At 33.9% G+C, this 21,247-nt stretch overlaps 1 protein-coding gene across 1 annotated transcript in view; it reads right to left on the bottom strand.

Annotated features, from left to right (window-relative positions):
* The window catches only part of heca (hdc homolog, cell cycle regulator), an 821,779-nt gene that overhangs the window by 80,540 nt on the left and 719,992 nt on the right, over window positions 1–21,247 (bottom strand). The gene's annotated exons all lie outside the window — the stretch shown is intronic.

Raw genomic sequence — 21,247 nt, 5'->3', positions numbered from 1 at the left:
AATATTGAAGCCGAACGTATTGAAAGAGTACACCGATTTAAATATCTGGGATATACAGTAAATGATAAGTGGGACCCAGACGTAGAGATTAAGATCCGAATTGAAATAGCAAGATCCAAATTCATCAAAACGAGAAATCTCTTAAGCAACCGCCACCTAAGCGTTAACCTAAAAGCGAAGGGTGGACGCCTAACAGCAGCAACTATAAAGAAGTTAGCGGCTCTAGAAATGTGACTGTATCGATGCATACTGAGAATACCTTGGACAGACAGAGTGAAGAACACAGAGGTATTAAGACGAATGGGTAAAGAGGTGGAATTGTTAACCACTGTTAAAAAAAGAAAAGCGTCATACCTGGGCCATGTGTTCCGTAATGATAAATACAGTCTACTACAGCTTATCGTGGAAGGAAAGATTAAAGGTAGAAGAGGTTTGGGCAGAAAGAAAAAATCATGGCTGAGAAACTTGAGAGAATGGTTTCAAATACCAGAAACATAATACATGCGGCACAAAACAGAGAAACGTATTGTTTGATGGTCGCCAACCTTCGGTAGAAGACGGCACATAAAGAAAAAGATGGTAAAACACTATGAGACAGATCTAGAAGTACAGATATACGACGTAGATGCAAGGTGGAGAACATCAAGGACTGGGTAAGAAAATAGAAGAGTAGAATGGAATGATCATATAGGTCGAATGACATAAAATAGAGTAGTAAAGACGGCAAGGGACATTTTCCCAATAGGAAGACCACGAAAACACACCACATTGAAAAACAGACACGAGTCATGTCTACATAAAAAGAAGAAGAAGAATTTAATTGGTGACAATACTGCGAAATACGCTAAGCTGATGGAGACTTCGTAAAGACGCATGCTCCTAAGGGTATCTGGCGCATATAGGACGGTTTCAAATGAGGCTCTATATGTCATTGGAGCGGTGATCGTGTAGTTCGATCATTGATCATCGATCGTTTTGTTGTGCAAAGAGCTAGCGAGGAGGATGGATGGAAATATAGATCAGAATGAGAGAGAAAGAACGATAGTAGAGTGGCAGAGAGAATGGAATGATAGCAGAAAGGTAACGTGGAGGAGCTTATTCCCGATCTGAGGCCGTAGTGGGAATGTAAATTCAGGAAACTAGACTACTTCCTGATGCAGTTTCTGACCGGACATGGTAGTTTTAGCACCTTCACAAATAGAATAGGCAAATCTGCCTCGGCAGACTGTAGTGTTTGTGGGGTACAAACAGAGATGGGCAAATGAGAGGGGGGATTTCGAGAGGCGAATGGGTTTCGTGCTGTATGAAAGAAACATAGTAAACAAAATGTTTAGAGGAGAGAAAGAATAGAGAGAAGTATACTGTCTGATTTCTGGGGTGATGCAGAAAAGGGAGCAGGAGGACAGAGGAGGAAATTAAACCAGGGATATGAAATTTATGGTTCATATTTTTTATTAGTTTATGGCCTAACGTCTGAAATATTTTCTGATTTACGGTAATAAGTATGATTATTTATAAGTTTTTAGTTTTATTTTGTTTATTGAGTGGCAAGACCACCTCTCTGGAACGGTGTTTAAGGTTTTAGCCGAAACACGATTAGTCCGGCACTACCCTGGGATCTTCTGGCTTAGTGTCCTACTCGGCCGAAAGATGCCAGGGTGTCTTGCTTGTCCAAAAAAGATTTACCCCACCGTTGCCTGCCAGAATTCATGAATACCTTCTCAGGCTCTTACTGGAATCTGGCAATACGGCAATTAAAAAAAATGTACGGTGGATGCGGTAATGAAGATTTGTAGACTCGGAGAGGGAGAGTTATCTGAGTGATAAATCCCTTGACAAGGCAATGACAAGTATTTGAGTAATATACTCTCGGATTATTTCTCAGAGAAAAAGGTAATGGTTGAAGGAGATTGTGGTGTGAATATAACGGCTGTGTTGCCTAAGAAAGCTCCTTTGGTACGACGATGTGGAACCTGGAGTATGACGGGGTTATGGACCGTAAGGTAGAGAGGGTATTATTCTCTTCCCATTTGCTAGCGACCTCAGAGACCATTTCAGGAAAGAAATAGAGGAGTGGTTTTTGAATGTGCAGGAGATATGGTGTGTTGAGGTTGAAATATCGGCTTATGGGAGACACATAGTGCGCATGGATAAAATTAGTTTGCTGCTGGTAGGATGTACTTACAGGACTGTTAACAGCTGTGGCTTTGTGGGTGATTATCGGTTTGTTCTTCTGCGTGTTCTAATGCGTTGAAAGAGAACGGCTGTTTCTATGTAGCGATAGGGAAATCGAAGCAAATGGGAGGCGAAACGAGAGGCTCACGTCGCGATTTAGCAAGCCGAATAGGACCCAACATTGGATGTAGCGCAATGGAAGAAGTCGTTGATCCATGATCTGGGTAAGAGTAGACTACGAGTACCTTCTTTTTACGCCCATACACAATCTTGAGCTTAAAAAATGCATTTGTGTACTTCTTTTTTTTAGTTTTCTGAACGTGTGTTCTGACCACTTCCATTTCCTTCTTACGATGGTCTTTTCCACTTCAAGTATCCAAAGGTCTATGTTACTAATCTTTGTGCAGAAAATGCATATACTCAGGCATTTGGTAATGAATATCTTAACTGTCTTCGCGAGTATTTCGTCTGTCTTTTAAGGTTCATTTCCCTAGAGGACAGTTTTGACATTTGAACAAAATATTTTAAGTTTTGTGTTACTATACCAAAATAAATAAAATTAAGTAACCTTAAAAAACTAAATAACAAAGTAAAACATTAAATTATTTGAGGGCAGTAACAAAAATAGAAGTTGACAAAGGGTTAGGAATCAGAAAGGGCCGATTGATGTCTACAATCTAAATAAACTTTTCTTAAAATACACCTCTGCAAATATCCGTTTAGAATCCGTGACCCGTGCAGAAGTTTTTAAGCAGCTTTTTGTAATCCAGTCGTTCACAAGTCACCACCTCCAAAAATTAACTCAGGATCAGATCTTCTCGGCACCCCTGAGATCCGGGATTCCACTCTTTTTCTTGATCGTAAAATAGAGAATTTTCGCAAACGGCAACGGGGAATTATTTGTATGCATTTTCTTTTAACTCAAGCCCGGATAAAATTTCACGGTGTCCTAACTTCAGATGGGTTTTACAAAAATAAATTTGGTAAAGTGGTGGGATTATGTTTACCCAAATCATTTTCTGAGTGTTCTTAAATTTCAGGTAAGCTTGTTGGATTATACTTTCTGAGAGATAATCTTTACATTTCAAAAAGGAAGGCACGTTATAATCATTTAGCTGCTGTGTTATTTTAATAAAATGCTATTGAAAAAATTAGACAAGTAAACTGACGCATCTTATGAGAGGAAGAGATGATACTTTACATATATTTTATTTATTATTCATCTAAAACAATAATTCATAAGCAGTATAAAAAATTGTATTAACAAATCCTTTATAAAAGGTATATTTTTTAAACGAACCCTTACGGGCTAAATCACACACTGTTTTCGGACTAAATATTTCATCTTCAGCCCTGTTACTAGATATAGATGTTACTAAAAAACACTTTAAATGTTATTTAATTGGTATTAAATTACATGGTTGCTGATAATTATGCAGGATGTTAAAATTTTAAGTAGATTCACTTCATGGCAAAGTAAACTCCCAACTGGTGTTACTGGTCCTGAGACGTAACTCTAGTTTCTCTCTATCAGAAACAGTATTTAATAGAAAATAACGTCTATATTGGTCTAATATATACAATACACATAATAATTAAAATTTAATGAAGATAGTTATTACGTAAAGTATGGTATTAATAAACCCTATATTTTTGCTCATTGTTTCTTTTATGAGGTTTTGGTAGCTCATAAATTTCATATCCTTAATACTAAAGGAATAATAAAACCGTCATCAAACGCTTTTATAAGCAATCATGCATAATGCAGTTTATTGTGTACGTATCAAAATAAAACAATAAAAATATACCCTTAAAGGAGGCAAATAAAATTGCCTTTATATTATTTTCTCGTATTCTTAAAATTTTGCAGTAGCGGAACATTCATTGACTGTGGCTATTTTTTTCTAAAATTTAATTTTTCCTTTTCGTTTCTGTTCTTATCTATACAAATATCTACCTGTATTGCCTCTGTATACGGCTACAATACATACCTGTATTAATATGCCATTAGCCTTCTCTCTCACACGAAACTTACTCTTTAAAGGTCGGTTCTTTCTATTTTTTAATAATTTAACTAATTCTATCATTAAACTTGTTCCAGGTAGTAATTTTCTTTGGCTTTTTTCATTCGTATTTTTTTTAATCGTAGTTCATCTATGCGATCGGTGGGCAAAATCCCTCGTAGTTCTTCATGTTTTACCTACATAAACCAGTACAATTTTTCGTCTTCTCTTTAGATGCCTTTACTTGCTTGTATTTGGCGGTGCAAACGCAATAATAGTACATTATCCATGTCCATCTTAATTTTGTTTTATTTAGTTTTATCTTGATTTTTAATATTAATTTAATTAAAATTTTGCATTGGCAAAGATATATGACATGTGATATCAAACTGGCAGTTTGAGAAAAAAATATTTTTACCGTGAAAAGGATAGAAATGTATGTCAACAACTATCTAGTGCTTGCAGTTTGAAGGTTTCCTTCGTGTGAGCCTGTAATCCCGAGAACGCGTCCCCAGGTGGCAAATCTAGGAATGCCTCCCAGATACACGTAGGATGTGGAGAATGAAATAATACCTGCCATGGTATACAACCACAACATACAACCTGTGGCAGCTTTGACCCAGAGTGGGGGGCTGCCAACAGCGTCTGTTGCAGAATTAGCGGTTGACAATAAATCCTCTAAAAGAGGGTTATGGACACAGGATTTTGCATCCTGTAACATATATCAAACTTAAATGAATGAAATAAGCTAAAAAGGTGAACGAAAAATAAAGGACAAGTGAGGGGAGGGGGAGGGGAAATTCTAAGAAAGGTTTAAAGAACCTAGTCTTAAATCTCAACCAGTGTAAGAAGAAGAAACATCCAAAAAAATTTAGATACGGAACCTTGAGCATCCCAGGGCGGAGAACAAGGACAAAGAGAAGGAACCGAGACTGTAAACGGAGTCTTTCACTGCTGGAGTAGAATACAAAAACAAATTGAGTAAATAAGAATAACTTAAGACCTAATTGTAGCAGGTGCTCTTACAGGGAAACATAAAAACACTTTAGGATCATTATTCACATCATCAACGCTTTTTAAAACATTTTTAGAATAGACTCTTAAATCTTGAAAGAGGAAATTTGAAGAAATGAGGGTCCCAGTAAGAGATAACCATTTTTACACATTACATTTTAAAAGACTTTAAAGACCTCAGGTGGTCTTGGCACAAGATGGTAAGAAAATTGGAAGAAGAGTACTCGATGAATAGTCTAGAAAGAAATTTTCAGAAAACATAGCAAACACAGAAGAAGCAGTAAAAAACCTTAAAGTACACGAGGACCGGTATATAAAAGGCACAGACAAATACTTAGGATTCATAGTTTCTCGAAATGGAACATTACGACTTAATGGGGCAGAAATGTGGACACTAAACAAAAAAAAACGAAATAAAGTTATGACCACCGAAATGGAATATTGAATGGGGAGTTGCAGAGATAAAAATGGATAAAATTAGAAACGAGGAAATTAAAAGGGGAATGGGGTGAATCATAAAAATGTACATATCTAGAAGAAAAAAGACTAAATTGGTGTGGCCACCTCAAAAAACAGATAAAAGTGGGGGTAAGTGGAAAATTACAGATTGGAGTCCCATGGGAGGGAGAACAAGAGACAGATCCTGGAGGTATGAAGTAGACGAGACTTACAAGACGAAGAATGGCAGGGCATAGATAAATGGCGAGATATATATGGTTTACACGTTTACTGGTAACATCTTATTCATTACTAATGTAATGTCTTCTTAATGTGTCGTACATAATTATGAGGTTTAGGCAATGAATTTGCGTACTTGTGGGATAATGAAAGCCAAAAAATGTGATGAATATAGGACCTTAAAAAATAAGCATTCCCAAAGTGAATGACGTTATCAAGAAACACAGAAGGATAAAGAACATTGGAAAAGGCTAATATCCAACATTAGGCAATAAAACAGATAGGTATAATATTTTGCGAAGATTTTATGTTTAAATCTATATTATTACGACAATTAGATCTAGACGACAATAAACAACAAAACGTTTTTTTTTTCTTGCATGTAGGATATAAAGATATTCTAATCTCTAAATTATAAATTTATATACAAAGGTTTTAGAGAGGTCCATTGTGTAATGAAAAAAAAATCAGTTGTTAAAAATGATTCAAAAAATATTAAAAAAACAATTCACCCACTCCTTACTCCGCCACTGACAGTGAACAATCAAACAGCGGAGTTGAACGGGAATACTCCAGGCTACGATCTCATAGCCTCTCCAGAAGTCTGGAGAGGATGCCGGAGATTAAAGAGATCTTGGACTTGTTGACAACTTTCAATCAATAACACAAGAAAATACATTAGCTAATGGACAAAAAACTTTGCAAAAAAACGTGGAAAATATCGAATAAGTCGCCAGAGTGATAAAAGTCACTTTAAAAGAGACGCAGGGGAAAAAACTGGTTGAACGATTAAAGAACTATTTATGATGATGGCAGTTTGTATATGGTTTATCAGTTCCAAATGGCTTTTTTTGCTGAGATATTTTATGCTAACAGTTTTCTTTGTTATCTGTTTTCTCAACGTTTCTAATGGTGTTTTAGATGCTCAATATTTTAAAAGAAATTTCAACGAATAGGATCTTATGTTATTTCTTGCTAAAATATAAATTTTCAAATCAGAAAAACAATTTTGGGAATATTTCTTTGAAACGAAATTCGGCTATTATACGAGATTTTATTTTTATACTACGAAAACAAAGAATAATTTCAAGTGATAAAAAATTTTCTGGTTTGAGCATTACAAAAAGTGGAGTTAATTAATGATTTGAATCAAAAATGTTTGTTATATTATAATATTAAGAAACTTTCGAAAAACTTGTTAAGTTGAAATTTTTGTTCGAATTTAATAAATGCTTTTGGTATGCTATTAATTGCAATTTTATTATAAATACTTATTATTATACACTCATGGAAAAACTATGGAATATTCATGTAATGATACCATAACTTAAAATAATTACGAAATATGTCTCAACTTATTATTTACAACGATACAATTTATTTCGTAAGCGGTGCAAGGATTTTGACATATGACATATGATTTAGTTTCAACTTTCGTTAATTTATTTTAAATTGAGTATTTTGTTGATATTTTCGTAAAATTCTAATCTTGGTTGAGGGTGTAAGAGTTTCATGTAACGCTGACAAAACCTAAATCGGATTCTGTTTACATTTGTTCCATTTTTAAATCCCACCAGTCAGACACTGCAATGAAGTTGTATAAATTGTACCTCTATCGAATGAGGGGTATATATAGAAAGATATTGCAAGGCGCCTCCATGTAACCCAATCTACTGTATCAAAATCAAAGTGTCGCGCAACAGGAAATTACAGAAGATGACTGATTCAGGGAAGAAAACGTGTACAACTGCAGCAGACGACGGCTTTTTAATTCTTCAGAGCTTATGAAATCGCTCAATGAGATCCACGCATCTTAAAAACGAGGTGCTAAATACAAGACAGGCTAATGTTAGTACCAAAACAGTCTAGTTAGTACTAAAACAAACAACACAAAGAAGTTTAATAGATGGTAATCTAAAACCAAGATAAACACTGATGTTGGTCATTATTAAAGAGCTAAATCTGCAAATGAGTACATTATCGATGATTTGAACAATCACAGATTGTTCAAAGCATTTTTGAAAATGCATCCAGATTTAACAGATATCTAGAAGTTTCATAGGTCTGTGTTCATCAATGGTTTTCCCAGCCTGTCTTTCCACGACCACGAGTTAAATATGTGCAGTACAGGTGACAAACTTCTTTCATAAATTAAAACCAAGGATGGGTCGAGTGCTTCTGCCACATCTCAATTAAAAATTCATCACCGTATGGTCAAGAGAGCTAGAGCATTGTTTTATAAGTAAGATACCATCGACTCTCAAGATCCCAGAAGCACAAAGTGTTGTGTATATATGGATCTCTAGCAAGTCATGTTTGTTCCATCACTGCGTTCGTTGTTCTATCTCTCTAAAATATCTTACAATTAAAGCCTTTATGTGTATGCGGCATTAGGTAGTAGCTTCTCCTGAAAGCAACTAAATTACGTCAGGTCTTTTCCAGATAGTTAATCGCGGTATGAATCTTAAGAAACACTTGGTAATATGGTGTGATAACTGCAGGGGCAAAATGACAATCGAATTTTACTATTTACATTGATATTTTTGATAGCTAAGGCGTTTTCACACTTCTTAGCAAACGTTTCTTGTAAGCGGTTACAGCTTTATGCCATGTGATCGAGACTTTGCATTGATCGAAAAACGCAAGTTGTACTTATGTACATTCAGACCTTCATGCAGTCCGCAAGATATTCCCCACTTTTTAATAGTGTTGACATGGCAAGTTATCGATTTTGGGACCTAAAACGAGCAGCAGATGAACACATTAACGTTACTAAATGTCAGCAAAGCTACATATATAGCTATCGAAGCAGAGAATCTTGCACTTGTTAAGATAAAAAAATCGTTTTCTGATCTTCAACAACCGGTACAGGTTAACGTCTAAAAGAAAGAGAAAGCTTTAGTTGAACGAAGACAAGCTGATTTGGTTAAACTGACACCAGAGAGAAGAGTATCTAAAAATAAAGAGACGTCTCTTCGAAGCATGATTCCATATCTACAGTCTCCAGAACACCAACTTTTCTACAAACAGCTACTTTAGATTGAAGAAGATGCTTAAAAAAATCAGGAAAGCTCCTTAAAATCATTTAATCTTCGCTTATCCACTGCTGAACATAGATCTTCCTCCTAATTTTCCATCTATTTCGATCTTGTGCCTCTTGCATCTAATTCCTATGACAACGTTTTAGATCGTCAGTCCAACGTGTTGGTGAACGAGCTTCGGTAGGCATCATCTCTTGGTCTCCATTCCAGTATCCGCGTTGTCCATCTATTATGTCATTCGAGCCACGTGACCTGCCCAGTTCCATTTCAGTGTTGCTACTCTCTATACTGCATCAGCCACTCCTGTTCGTTGTCGTAGCTGGCGATTTGGGATCTTGTCTCGTAGTGAAACGCCCAACATAGCACGCTCCATCGCCCTTTGACACACACGGATCTTTTGAACTGTTCTCCTTGTCATGGTCAACGTTTCCGCACCGTAAGTTACAACACTGACAAAACTCACTGATTAAACGTTTTTCTTTTAAGGCATACTGGTATATCAGACGATTTGAAAATATGGTTCAGCTTGCCGAAGGCTGTCCAAGTCTGTCTTATACGAAGGAGAAGCTCAACGGTTTAATTATCTTTTCCTATGCGAATCTCATGACCTAGGTATTTATAGGCCATTACCTGGTCTATGGATCTTGTTCCTACGCATATATCTTCGCTGACTACAAGATTTGTCATCATCTGGGTTTTAGATATATTTATTTTCAATCCCCCTTCTAGCGAGGAAAGGTGGAGCTAATTTAAAAGTTCTTTGGCCTCATCTATCCTCATCTATTTCCTAAAGAGGGGAGAATTTCCCCTCCCTAAAACGTATCTCGTAAAATACCAACTTAAATATCTTTCACTAAGCCTTTTCTAGTCTGCTTCTTTAAAATATTTTTTAAGTTAGTATAGAAAGTTCCTTTTGCGTTAAGATTTTTTCTGAGAGATTTAATATGTTTTGTTAAATATATTATGTAAAAAATAATGTTTTTGTCAGTAATGGTTTTGAATATTTCACTGTTATCTCTAAATTGTGTTCAAACTTTGTTTTTGGCACTTTGGCTCTTTCTAATTTTCACTCGTCAATTGTAAAAATATCCAACAGACTTGGAGAATTATTTTAGTATTTTGTTTAATTTATGTAACCCATTGTACATTGTTGGAGAAAAACAAGTAATACAAACAACAAATCAATTGTGTTTATTTAAAAAAGGTGTTTTTTCAAATTAGTAAGAGAATATAAATAATTCCAGCTCTACTTGTATTAACGATTCAGTAAATAATGTCCCTCATGGTACTCGCTTTTTTAAACCAACATCCAAAATTAAAAAACAAAAGCAAAAAAGCTTGTTATGTCTTGTAATACTAAAAAGGAGTCAATGACTTCAAAGCGGATTAAACGTGAATGCAATCCGTCGAAATACACCCAATTTAGTGTGTGTTTATACGTTTTTTCATATAATCTTTTGTATACACATGTGTACAATGTGTTTCTTTGTTGCTTTGGTCGTTTTTGGACTTTTTGGCAATAATTGGCGAAACGAGGATGTTAGTAGAAGTCGGTTTCAATTTATTTAGAATTTTGTTGAGAGAATATACAGGTGGACGGGATAAAGAAAAAATAGTAAAAAGTAAATATTGACATCTGAAAATTTTTAGATTTTTGTCAAGTTTATTTTTTGAAGTAATTTCTTAAAATATTCTAAACTTTTTGACAATTTCCTAGCTAATCTATCAACTATCTTCAAACAAACTGTTAGAGATTATTTTAAAACACACTAAATTTTCACATAAATTTACCTTAAAAAATACAATAGAACTAGTTAATAAAATACAGCATTTTCAATTACCTAATAATTTCATTTGACGTAAAAAATCTTGTTCCTAGTATTGCTCCTACAGAAACTTGTGTTCCAATCATTACGTCTGAAATTTTACGTCGTTTCGAAATTTACATAAACCAGGACTACTTTGAATTGAATAATCAAATATATACGAATGACAGTACAGGACTTATAATGGGGTTATCCTATGAGCTAAGTGGGATCAGATATTTTTATGGATCATCTAGAAACAAAGATTTCAAAAAATCTCGTATTCAAACAGTTTTTATGTTGGTGGAGATACGTAGATGATGTACTGATATGTTTTACAGGAACTAACAGGCGACTTTACCATTGTTTATCGTATATTAATTCACTCCATAGTCATATTGAATTTAAAATAGAAACAGAACAAAATCAATCAATCAATTTTCTAGATTTAAAAATTATCAGACTTAAAAAACAAACATGAGTTCTCCGTATTTCATAAACCTACCCCAAAAACAACTTTCAGAAAGAAAATAGCAGTAAACAATGGGTACAAGGAAAAAACAATAAACAAGATTTTAAATTATGAAGTACGTAAGAAAGCGCTGAAGTTAGTATTTCCACCATCAGAGAAAAAACGAAGTACTTTGAATGACTAACTTGAGACAAAAAGTTCTCCCCTCCTCGACCTATTCACTTAAAGACTATATAAGTGTAAACACGTAACAAAAAAAGATCACTTGAGAAAGGCACTCTGCCGAATCAGTTATAGTGATAATAACTTAAAATAAATTTTGTGGAAGTTTTGAAAACAACAGTTTTCAGTGTTTTTATTGTCATCGCACAGTCATCACATTTGAAACTAAACATTTTCAATTTCTAATCTTCATAATTTTCGGTAAAGTCTAGAGAATATTAATAGAATTTTTAAAAAATTTAATCGTAATGATCACAATTTCTAGTATATATATATATATATATATATATATATATATATATATATATATATATATATATATATATTATAATATTACAGTAACAGTTGCAATATGGAGTAAATGCAGTTATGTTTGTAATTTCTTGGCCTTGGAGATGAACTCATCATGCGAGATGTAAACCCAGACGAGTATACATGTTATAAACAATTGCCGACTTCCAATAAAATTAATGCTCATGTAAACAAAATCCATGGTACAATGTTTAAAACAAATACTCACTGCAATACACAATCTACACGGTGACTTCTTAAATAATTATCATCTAAATAGATATTAATTAGACATATTACAATTATTCGCAATGTTTTAATTCGTAGCATAATGCTGTCTCAATGATATATAATTATGTTACTTAACCACACATTTTTAGTTCGATGTGTATCTTCACTATTATTCTATAATTTATTTATTTTTTTCTGTGTTTCATCGACCACGCATTTTCTTCTATCTATCAATCTATTAATTGATTTAATAGCTAAATATGAGATGGTTTGGAAAGTTAGTCTAAACTATGTTTACCAAAATATTCCGCATCAAAACTACCGCTGGGCAAAATAACATGCTGGGCAGCAGAAAGTTTCATTCAACCACATGAAATACAGTAAGCAAGCAAAAGAACTACGGCTATTCTCAGCTCTCCCTACTTGTACCGCTTCTGTTTAGTATGTAAAAAGTTGATATGCCTCTTACTAAGTGTAAATAATTTGGTTATGAAGACGACTAGGCACTTGCAGCTCAAAACTCTTCTATCCAAAAAAATTACGAGGATATCATAACAGATGATCTTGAAAGGCTGGTTAAGTAACTCTCATTTAAGAGATATCTGAAGAATACCGTAGCAAAGTTAAAAGTCTGCAACGCCATACAGGAACTCTGTGGGAAAACATGGGCATCATCAGCAGCTACATTCAGATATTCAACTCTTGGACTTGCTTACTCCATAGCTGAATACTATCCCCAAATGACACTAACATAAAAATTATAAATGCTATAGTCAGCTCCATATACCTCTAATATCTGAAATGCTCAACTGTACATTAACAAAATAGCTGCCAGTTTTTTTGTTGCTTACTGTTGTTGTAATAACAGGTCTTAGTGCTGTCAATACGCTTATTGTAAATCTATCATTCGTGCAACCTGGCTCAGATTTTAAGTCTTAACGACTACTTAGATAGCTGGGACGGACGACTTTGCTTCTCTGACGAACGGTAATGGCCCAGTTAAATTAGAAATTGAAAATAATTTTCTGGTGCCTGTGCTGGGATCTAATAAGGCCATATACCTTCGAAACCTCGCTGACGCCTGCTCATATCAACAAGTTTTGACTTTCTCCGAAAATCACGGTCAATCTTCAATGGTATACAAACGGTATATGGAAATTGCACAGACTCCCTTCATAAATGAAAGACGTAAATTTGTACCAAACACGACTGTGGCACCCAGAGACAAAGCATAAGTGACGAATAAAGACCTTTTGAGAAAATGTGGTGGAGACCTACTGGATTAAATATTTAATCGATTTAGATGTTAAAGTGTAATATGTTGTGTATTAAATAGTCATAGGCTAAATAAAATTCCTACTATCTACTGGTTATTTTATATTCAAAATTTTGTCTATCACTTTTCGTAATGATCACTTCCGCTATCTTCAATAATAATTTTCTTTATTTTTGTATCTTTTTTCTTTACATAGAAGGTATCTCACTGCTCTGTAGGCATTAGGAATGATCAAAGGAAGTTGTTATACGATTTTCACAATGGTTACTAACAGTAGAGATTTTATTTTAAATAAAATTATTAGGATTAGTCGTCAAATTGGCGGCTACATAATGGAAATTATTATTAAATACTAAAACAAAACAGTGCACTGTATTTTAATTTCCATGGGATATAGTCAACATTAAATTTAAAATTACTATTCTGTTTGTTTTATGTCTGATTGTTAATTAAATGTAATAATAATAATATAGTTTAACACAAACGGTTCATTTTCCATAATAATCCATATTTCCTCGCAATTGTAAGTTTAATCTTAGAGAATATATATATATATATATATATATATATATATATATATATATATATATATATATATATATATATATATATATATATATATATATATATATATATATATATATATATGAAATTTGAAATGCGCATAAAAAACATGTCAAAAAAAAAAAAATTTTAAAAAGTGAAAATATTTAAACTCGCGAAATCGATAGAGAATTCAAGTTATATCAAAAAATGTTGTACAGCTTGTGCATGTCTCTTAAATTTTTCAACCATGACACTGTCCTTTTTCCTACACTCCTTCCTCCTATTATCTTTCCCTATATTATCAATTTTAGCATTTCATATCACTGTCCCTTATTACGTGTCCCAGATATTGTAACTTTCATATCTCGCAATATTTCCGAATCACTTGTTAATCGCCCAATCATTACTCTGTGTCTAGTATAAAAATTGAACAGGAAAAACTAAATTTTGATGGTATAAAGAGACACTTTTTGATACAGATGTACAATCAGCAGACAATGTCGATCAATTGTACTTACTACAATAATTAATCAAATAAATAAGCTGCTGCGATTACAGCAGAAAAAGCATATGCTTTGGCAAAATATGTTACTGCGGAATTAAACAAAGACTTTAAAATACTTTCTAAATAAGGTATAGTATCATTGCCAAACTGCAAGATGAAAAGAGGAAAGCACGCAACATTAAGAAATTTTGGCTTGCTCAATTTTTTTCTGTAGACGTTCTTAACATTAATGTTAACTATAAAGGATATAACTGTAAAGATGAATAAGTCGATCATTTTTATAACTGATGTAGAAGTAGTTTTTTATTATATTGTATTAGTTAAAATATTTTGTATATAAATTACTAAAATTGAAAAAATTCATATAACCCTTTAAAAAAGATTGCCGGGACCGATAGCTATGGATGTTAGCTACTAATTTTGTAGCATTTGAAATTTATTGGAATCCCCTCGTATATGTGTTAATTGAAATCAAAAAGTAAAGCAGACATTTTTTAAATAAACGTAATAATTGCTTTCATACAAAAAAAATTGTAATATTTAAAGTTGTAAATTTTATGGTTTGACTTTTAGCTGTCATTTTATTTGTTCAGTTTTGTTTTAAGATTTAGTATTAACATATGACAGTTAGCACTATTTTTGACATTTGGTAAATACCTAATCATATTTGAGATTTTCTTTTTGTTTTTTAAAGAAGGTTAACCACTATGCATAGTTTCACTTGAAAAGATATTTTTTTGATTTGTAAATAATTTATTTCTGCTACAAATTGTCGCCCATTAACAATTGTAAGTTTTTTCTGTATTTTTTTTAATTGTGACTATTAATATAGTGTTTTTATGTTCTCTATGTTTTGTAACTGTTTGTGGTGACACAAAAATAAATGTTAAATTTTGTTTCTAACATCTGTTTATTTTTTTTTAACTAACCCTTTTTGAGTTTAATTTAAAAAAGATTTTGAATGTTTTGCATTTCTGATAATTATCTACAGTTACAACTAGCTGGTTGTAATAGGTATAATTAGGCACCTCAAGTGGCGCCCTATATTAAATTTCTTGAGGTGTTTCCTGTTTCGTTTTGTTTTTGTTTGTCCCAAGAGATTTATGACCTTTTATTTCATTTTTCTGTAGTTGCCCCAATCCAAACCCCCTTGTCTTTTACTTATCCACGACCCCAGCTCTCCAACTAACCCCTGAGTGCCCGTTCGCACAAGTAGCGTTTATTTTGCTTGCCCTTCTCCACCCCCAGTAGTTTCTTCCCCTAATTTTCTACCCCTAATAGTAATGCCCCTATGGTAGGCAAAATATATCGTTACAATTTTCGATTTATTTCTGTAATTTTTGCTTAAAAAAACTTCATTCTTTGATTTACAATTTTCACATGAATGTTCTGAAATTAATTTGCCTGTAAGCGCATATTCATTAGAAGTTCGTGTTGGCTTTTTCTCTGTACCTATATATTGTGTGGGGAGACTAACGTTTATAAATGTGTGTGGTTTGGAAAATATGACCAGCAAGCTGTGCGTGCCTCGTAAATTTAGTTTACCTTTAGCGGTTGTCTGGGCTTTTATCCAATAAAGTAGCAAAAAATGAAAAAGTTGTAGAGAGTTATGGTATTAAATAGTAAATGAAGTTAAAAAGTACAACATAGTTGTTACGGACGTAAACCACACAATAAATGGTTAAGTAATTATGGTGGTATTAACATATTTATAACATAACAATAAAACACTGAAAACTTTGTTTTCAAAACTTCCACAAAATTTATTATATAATTCTGCTCGATTACATATACAGGCAAAAATAACAACAAAAATAACCAAACACATAAAAAGATAGGAATAACACCAGCTTTTAGAACAAACAACAACTTATTTGTAGGCAAATATATTAAAAACAAAATAATATTATCATTGGAAATTTTTTTGTCTATAGTAAATATTATTAAATATGTCAATCTGTTTTTTTTTTGTTTCTTTACATTGTCTTTTGACTACTATTCTCGATTGGGAAATGCATAATGTAACAATCTTTATGTCAAACGTTGTTCCTGTTAATTTTCTTATATCATAACCCCATCTGAGATTCGGGCGCCTCTTTGGTCTCTTAGCGTTCCTGGGGTACCACATAGTTGTTCTAGTGGTCCATCTGTTGTCTGTTCTTCTTGCCATATGTCCTGCCCATTGCCATTTCAGGGATTTTATTCTTTGGATTACATCAGTCACCTGGGTTTGCCTCCGTATCCATTCAATTCTTTTACGATCCCTCTTTGTTATCCCATCTTTCCATTGCTCTTTGAGTTACTTGGAGTTTCGACGTTATTTCTCTCTCTAATATCCAAGTTTCACATCCATATGTCAAGACGGGTAATATGCATTGATCAAATACTCTCTTCTTGAGGTATAGTGGGATTTTGGACTTGAAGACTATGGAATTTCGTCCAAATGCTGACCACGCTTGTTTTATTAGTCTGTTGATTTCCGGAAGTAGTGATCCCGATTTATGTATGAGCTGTCCCAGGTATATGATTCGTCTACTACTTCTAGCGAGGTTTCATTAATTTTTATTTCCACGTTGGCGATCAGATCATTGCACATTATTTTAGTCTTTGCTAGGTTCATTTTTAGGCCTACCTCATTGCTGGCTGTATTAAGGTCATTAATTTGTAGTTTTAATTCTTCAGGACTTCTAGCAATTAGAATGATGTCATCAGCGAATCTAAGATGGTTTTTTCATAGACCTTGGTTGTTCCAGTCTAATTTCCGGAAGATATTTCCTAAGGTTGCAGTGAAGAGCTTAGGGGATATGGTGTCTCCTTGTCTGACTCCTTTCTGAGTGGGAAATTATGGGGTATTTTCATATATGCTTACTCTAGCTGTGGCCTCTTTGTATATATTTGCTAGCGTTTCGACATATGGTGTATCTACTCCTTGGTCGACAAGAGCTTCTATGACTGCTCTTGGGTATACGGAGTCAAATGCCTTTTTGAAGTCTATGAATGCTAGCGCCAGTGGTGGATCATATTCTTAGATAGAACTCAAGTGTGCTGAAGCCACTATATATATATATATATATATATATATATATATATATATATATATATATATATATATATATACATACATATATATATATATATATATATATATATATATATTATATACATTTATCCACAATCGAAATCGAGTAATCATAAAAATATAGTTGCATGCGACATGCCTTGGACAATTGATTCATGAGTGTATACGTATAAACTATATATCAATTGTTATTGTTTTTGAATCGTCTTCTCAGAAGACAATAATTAAAATACAGAATCGAAAAAAAGTCCAGAGTTTGAGTTTTCGTTAGAACTATAAGACCACGATATATAATGCACGCGTTTTGGATGTGGTAGGTATTAGTATTCATCATCATCATCTTTGGCTCGACTATCCTCTGTGGATCTTGGCCTGCTCTAAGATTCGTCGCCATTCTGTTCGGTTTCTGGCAACATGTTGCCATCTTCTGATTTTTAATATCCGTAAGTCGGTTTCAACTCCATCTAACCACCTAATTCGCGGTCGGCCTTTGCTTCTTCTTCCTCCAGGTGTTCCTGTAGTTAGCTTTTTCGCAATCGTATTTTCTGGCATTCGTATTATGTGTCCAGCCCATCTAAGTCGCTGTGTTTTAATGAACGTTATGACATATGGCTCATCAAAGAGCTGATACAATTCAAAATTATATCTTCTGTGCCACTGCCCTTGGTCGTTTATAGCTCCAAATAATTTGCGGAGTATTTTACGCTCAAATATTCCCAATAGTTTTTCATCTTTCTGCGTTAGAGTCCATGTTTCTGCTCCATATGTGAGGACCGGCCTCAGCAATGTTTTGTATATAATAATTTTAGTTCTTCTTTGAATGTTTCTTGAGTGGAAATGCTTTTGGAGTCCATAGTATGCCCTATTTATAAGATTTATTCGTCTTTTGATTTCTTCGCTTGTTTTATTGGTAGCAATCAATAGCGACCCAAGGTATGTGAAGTTGTCAACACGTCCAAAGGTATGACTTCCAAAGACTGTTTCTCGTTCCTCATTTGCTATCGGATCCTTTGTAACCAACATGTACTTGATTTTTTCTTCGTTGATGACTAGACCGACCTGTATCGCCACTGTTTCCAATTCTAGGAGATATTGCTCAACATCTCGCTTGCTACGCCCTATTATGTCAATGTCATCAGCATATGCTAAGACTTGTATCGATATATTGTAAATAGTACCGCCGTCCCTAATTCGTGTATCTCGGACTGCCTTTTCTAAGGCAATATTAAATAGGAGGCAAGCCAGAGCATCCCCTCGTCTGAGTCCATCCTTTATCTCAAAGGATCTAGAATTCTCTCCCTGTATTCTAAGTTAGACATTGTCATTCTCGTTAGTCGGATAAGTTTCTCTGGTATACCAAACTCATGCATTGATTGGTATAGCACTGTTCTCTTGACACTGTCGTATGCGGCCTTGAAGTCGACGAATAGGTGATGGGTTTCAATATTGAATTCTAATGTTTTCTCGAGAATCTGTCTTATTGAATGAATCTGGTCAATTGTTGATTTTTCTGGAGTGAATCCAGCTTGATATTTACCAACTATGCCCACTGTGTAAACCTGCAGCCTTTCGTAGAGAATATTTGCTAGTATTTTGTAAGCAGTTGTTAACAGGGTTATACCTCTATAGTTGTCACACTGGAGCTGGTGACCTTTTTTATGTAACGGGCATATCACGCCTTGAGACCATTCACAAGGCATGATCTCATTATGCCAAACAAGAAGTAAAAGCTTATGCAGTGTCTGTAGTAGGACATCAAGTAGGATCAATTCCTGGTGATTTATTATTTTTAAGCTTTTTAATGGCTTGGGCAACGTTTTAGATGGTAGGTGGTCTTTCGTTTGGGTTGAAAGGATTCCAATCATTTCGATTTGCTAGGGTGTTATCTGCTTCTTCGATATGATGGCCATTAAATTTTGCATTGAAAAATTCAACTCATCTGTTTAGGATTGAGGCCGTATTGATTGAGAGGATTGAGGTATTAGTATTACACTCTAGAAATTGTCGACTTTTTACGTCCCGCTAATTCAATTTGATGTAAATTCTTAGAAGAATAACGTGTTCAATATTCTACTACTACTATCGGTTTACAGCGTTCTCCGACGCCTTCCGACTCCTAACCGCCATTCTTCTCTATTCAGCCATAGGCCTGGAGGGATTCAATATTTGTGTGTTCAATATTTCAAAATAAAATTTTACCAAAACATGGAAAATACGGATAGCCCGGAAGACTTGTCCGGGACGAGGGGACTCGACTTCGTAATTCGGGTCATGTTCCGGATTTTTCGGACTAATTGGTCACACTTGGAGATGCAACCAAAAAATAATACTAATAATAATTGACCGTAGGATTTTCACTACAATCCCGTTTTATAAAATAATTAGCAAATTCATAACTTAAAGCTCCATGTATATATAACTGACCTAACGTAATAGATAAAGAATATAAAAAGTATCATCGTGGTAATTAAGTTTTTTAAACAGATTACATTATCAAATTAAAAATAAATATGAGGCAGATTAGTAAAGTCGTATTTTTCGCAGAAAAAGCAAACAACAGATAGCTGATTTCAAACTGTGGTTAGTAGATAACGCTACTAAAATCCATTGGAGTAACAAAAAGGGGAGCACCAAAATAAATAGTTAAAAAAGATACCGATCAACTGAAAGATGATTAGAAAATGTATGAACCACCATTATACGATATATGTTCCAATTATTTTTGAATATCCAATATAACTGAAATTGTTTCATAAGATATAATTTTACTCTATTTATATTTTAATGTTTATATAAAGAGCTATTTATTTTGTGAAGGAAAGAAGACATACGTCGTTATTCCATTGATTAATAATGTCCCCAAAATATTTTCTTTCGATAAAAATAAAACGAAGAAATACTACAAATCCTTAAATAATAGCCATCGAGAATTTAAAGCACGATTAAAAATTTGTAAAGACACTAACAGTGAAATACTACATGATAAAAACTCAGTTCTTAACAGATGGGCACAACATTTCAGCGAACATCTAAATATAAACGATATTAAAGGAGGTTACAATATAGAAAATCAATAAAATCTACAGCGTCAACTACATAGTGAAGACCCAACAAGAGAACAGGTGTCAAATGCTATCCTTAAACTCAAAGAAAATAAAGCCCCAGGAATCGATGAAATCTGTTTGGAAATGTATAAAAAAGTGGTGATCAACTGTTTGCAGCAATCCAACTAATAGTACTTATATGGCAGAATGAATTGATACCAGAAGAGTGGCTAAAGGGAATAATATGACCGTTGCATAAAAAGGGTGATAAACTGGAGTGTAAGAACTATAGAGGCATTACTCTGTTAGTATCTGCGTACAAAATCTTCGGCAATGTATTGTTTGAAAACAGATTCTAGAAAAGTCACATGAATATAATATAGATACACACCATCTCTTCGTCGACTTCAAAGCAGCTTATGACAGTGTAAAAAGAACTGCATTATATAATGCAATGATAGACTTTGGGATCCCGCCTAAGTTAGTTAAGTTGAACCAACTAACAATGCAAAACGTAAGCTCATGCGTTAGAATTGAAGGAGAAAACTCTACGTTCTTTGACATTAGTAATGGTCTAAGACAGGGGGGACGCGCTAGCGTGTTTCCTCTTTAAAATTACCTTGGAAAAGGCAATCAGACAATTAAATATTAGAATGAATGAAACTATTTTTAATAGATCGACGCAAATTCTCGAATTCTCGCAGAAGTACGAGAGACATAATGCAGTGTTTTACAAGGCTTGCGGACGCGGCAAGTGAATTAGGACTTGTGGTAAACGAGGAAAAAACCAAATATATCTTGGTTTCTAAAAACCGAAATATCCTAAGAATTCAAATTAACAGCCATACCTTTGAGCAAGTCAAAG

This window comes from Diabrotica undecimpunctata, chromosome 7 (assembly GCF_040954645.1).
Source record: "Diabrotica undecimpunctata isolate CICGRU chromosome 7, icDiaUnde3, whole genome shotgun sequence".
Lineage (NCBI taxonomy): Eukaryota > Metazoa > Arthropoda > Insecta > Coleoptera > Chrysomelidae > Diabrotica > Diabrotica undecimpunctata.
The sequence above is the reverse complement of the archived record's forward strand: the minus strand, read 5'-3'. Positions and strand labels throughout refer to the sequence as shown.